A 3,926-nucleotide genomic window follows, 5' to 3' on the forward strand; every position below is an offset into this window, starting at 1 on the left:
AGCAGAAAATTGGCCTCAGGTAAGCCTTTAGTAGGCATCCTAAGCCAGCAATATGTACTGGAATTTAAGATGGTGCTGAGGTTCTGCCAGGACTCAGTGACTGGTCAGTCATAAACTCAGACTTGGAAAGATGGTGTAGGAATCTAGAGAGAGTTTCAGGCAGAAGAACACGATCTAGTTATAGGAGATAGGCCACCTATTAAAATGTGATACACAAAAAACCAGGATGAGAACCAGAGTAAAAGCCACCATAGGAACACCAGCAGGGTATCTTGATTCAGATCAGGTAAGCTCCTGGCAGGCCTAGGGTTCCCTGTCTTCCTCCTGCCTAGGAGCATAATTGATCTCAGAGTTTGGGATAACTTTAGAACTAGATTCAAGAATTAAAAGGCTCAGAAAGACTTAGGTGCAAGGGAGCTGGTACACCATTCTTCTCTATAGGATAGCAAATGTCATTTCCACCTTCTTTTAAAAAAATTGAGTTAATCAGGTCTAAATTATCATATATTCTCTGATATGAGGAATTTGAGAGGCAGGGTGGATGGTCTTGGGGGGAAGGGAGAGAGACAAATCATATACTAAATCTCAGAAAACAAACTGAGGGCTGCTGGAGAGGGGCAGGGATCTGGGAGGGTTAGGGTGGATGGGTGATGGACACTGGGGAGGGTATGTGCTATGGTGAGCCCTGTGAATTGAGTAAGACTGATGATTCACAGACTTGTACCCCTGAAACAAATAATACATTATATCTAAATAAAAAAAGTTAATCAGGTCTAGCAGCAAAATATTCCAAAAATTCTTCCAAAAAAGTGTTGTTCTGCAGTGTTGGATTAAATCATTTTCTTTTACAAGAGTGTAATGCTAATCTCTAATAGAGCTTGTACTTTCCTTAAGACACTCTTATCCAATCCTGCCCCTGTGACTTATTATCCTTCCACAGTAGGAATAGCAATTTCCTCTACCATCAGCATCCATATAAATACTAGAGTCTCTCCAAATAAAAGAAATTATGTGCTACTCACTTTTCCCAAGGAAATATTTAAGGAGAAGAAGGAAGGCAATTAAGAATCACCTACATTGCCTGAGGGAGAAATTTTTTTAAAGGTGATTTCTTTACCCTGTAGCTAGATTGAAGCAATGCAGCTTCCCTGAGGCTTGGTTTGTCCACCACCTGGAAGTAGAAGTTGGAACAGGTTGTAATAGACAGTCTGCTTAAAGGCATTGACCACACAGAGTCTGAGACATCTGTGGTTTTGGTTTTTAATGACTGTGTATTTGATCTTAGTTCCAAGATGTGTATTTATTAATCCAGAGTGGGATCTGGAAGATACTTAAGTGATATTAAGATAAGTAAATTGAATCTCTGCTTGCATTTTCTGTGTACCACATTTAGTCAGTATTTTAAAAATAATGTATTAAAGTTAATAATATAGAATGTAATTAGATTTCTTGTTCAACTTTGAATAGAACCTGAAGGGGCATCCAGACAACATTTTGCCCAGTGTTGTGGGTTGAATTGTGTCCCACAAAAGATATTTTGAAGCTTAATCCCTGGTACCTGTAAATGTGACCTTCTTTGCAAACGGGGTTTTTGGAGATGTAACTAAGTTAAGATGAGATCATAATGGGTGAGGGTGGGTCCTACTCCAATGTGACTGTTGTCACATTATAATAAGAAAAACTTGGCATAAGCAGACATAAGGAAGATGGCCATGTGAAGACAGAGGTAGAGGTTAGAATTATGCTGCCATAAACCAAAGAAAACCTGGGGCTACCAGAAGTTGGAAGAAGCAGGGAAGGATCCACCTGTAGAGGCTACAGAGGGAGGGTGACCTTGCAAAGACCATGATTTCAAACTTCCAGCCTCCAGAAATGTGAAAGAATAAGTCTATGGTTTAAGCCACTCAGTTAATGGAATTTTTTAAAAACAACAGACCTTGGAAATGAATACACTGCTTTATATCGATTATCAGGATTGTACTTAAACAGGGTCAATAGATTTTAGAGCATGCCAAGCAGTTTTTAAGATATTTGGTTACTGGTGAGTTTGGGGTTTGACTTACAGGAATAGGGAAGCCATAGGCAACTAAACTACCACATAAAATCATGTACAGAAAAACTGTACTTGAATAACTCAAAGCACCTAGTAATGTTTCTTGGGTGAATGCCTGTTTTCTTTTCTTTTTTGGGCACCAGGGTTTTTTTTTAAATATTTTGTTTATGTATATCTCAGAATAATTCAGGTGTCAAAAGAGGAAAGTCAGACTTTTCAGTTATTATGGTTATGTTCACTATCAACCAATTTAAAATGTGAGAATAATGTTATGTGTGGAATTAGTTATATAGTTTGCTTTTTAGCCAAATTTCAAACCATTTGTGGTAATCCAGGTTGTATTTTTCTCCCAGCAAGTTTTTTTTTCTAAAACTTTTTTCAGTATTCCAAAATTCATTGTTTATGCACCACACCTAGTGCTCCATGCATTATATGCCCTCCTTAACACCCACCACCAGGATAACACATTCTCCCACCCCCTCCCTTCCAAAACTCTCAGTTTGTTTCTCAGAGCCCATAGTTTCTCATGCTTTGTCTCCCCCTCTGATTTCCCCCAATTCACTTTTCCTTTCCTTCTAAAATATCCTCCAAGTTATTCCTTATGCTCCACAAGTAAGTAAGACCATATGATAATTGACTCTCTCTGCTTGATTTATTTCACTCAGCATAATCTCCAGTCCCATCCACGTTGATACACAAGTTGAGTACTCATCATTTCTGATGGAGGTGTAATATTCTATTGTATATATGGACCATATCTTCTTTATCAATTCATCTGTTGAAGGTCATCTTGGCTCTTTCCTCAGTTTGGCTACTGTGGCCATTGCTGTTATGAACATTGGGGTACAGATGATGCTTCTTTTCATTACATCTGTATCTTTGGGACAAATACCCAGTAGTGCAATTGCAGCATCATAGGATAGCTCTATTTTTAATTTTTTGAGGAATCTCCACACTGTTTTCCAAAGTGGCTGCACCAACTTGCATTCCCACCAACAGTGTAAGAGGGTTGCCCTTTCTCCACATCCTCTCCAACACTTGTTGTTTCCTGTCCTGATAATTTTTTGCCATTCTAACTGGTGTAAGGTGGTATCTCAATGTGGTTTTGATTTGAATCTCTCTGATGGATAGTGAAGATGAATATTTTTTGATGTGTCTGTTAGCCATTTGTATGTCTTCTTTGGAGAAGTGTCTGTGCATGTCTTCTGCCCATTTTTTGACGTGATTATTTGTTTTTTAGGTGTTGAGTTTAAGGAGTTCTTTATAGATCTTGGATATCAGCCCTTTGTCTGTAGTGTCATTTGTGAATATCTTCTCCCATTCCGTGGGTTGCCTCTTTGTTTTGTTGACTGTTTCCTTTGCCGTGCAGAAGCTTTTGATCTTGATAAGTCCCAAAAATTTGTTTCACTTTTTGCCTTTGGAGATATGTCTTGAAAGAAGTTGCTGTGGCCAATGTTGAAGAAGTTACTGCCTATGTTCTCCTCAAGGATTTTGTTAGATTCCTGCCTCACATTGAGGTCTTTTATCCATTTTGAGTTTATCTTTGTGTATGGTGTAAGAGAATGGTCAACTTTCATTCTTCTACACATAGCTGTCCAATTTTCCCAGCACCATTTATTGATGAGACTGTCTTTTTTCCACTGTATATTTTTCCTGCTTTGTCAAAGTTTATTTGACCATAGAGTTGTGGGTCCATATCTGGGCTCTCTACTCTGTTCCACTCGTCTATGTGTCTATTTTTGTGAGAGGACCATGTTGTCTTGGTGATATAACACCAAGGAAATAGAAACAATCATCAGAAATTATTATCAATACTTATATGCCAATAAGTTAAGCAACCTAGAAGAAATGGATGCATTTCTGGAAACGTATA

The sequence above is a fragment of the Lontra canadensis genome, unplaced genomic scaffold (assembly GCF_010015895.1).
Source record: "Lontra canadensis isolate GAN:19392208 unplaced genomic scaffold, GSC_riverotter_1.0 scaffold77, whole genome shotgun sequence".
Classification (NCBI taxonomy): Eukaryota; Metazoa; Chordata; class Mammalia; order Carnivora; family Mustelidae; genus Lontra; species Lontra canadensis.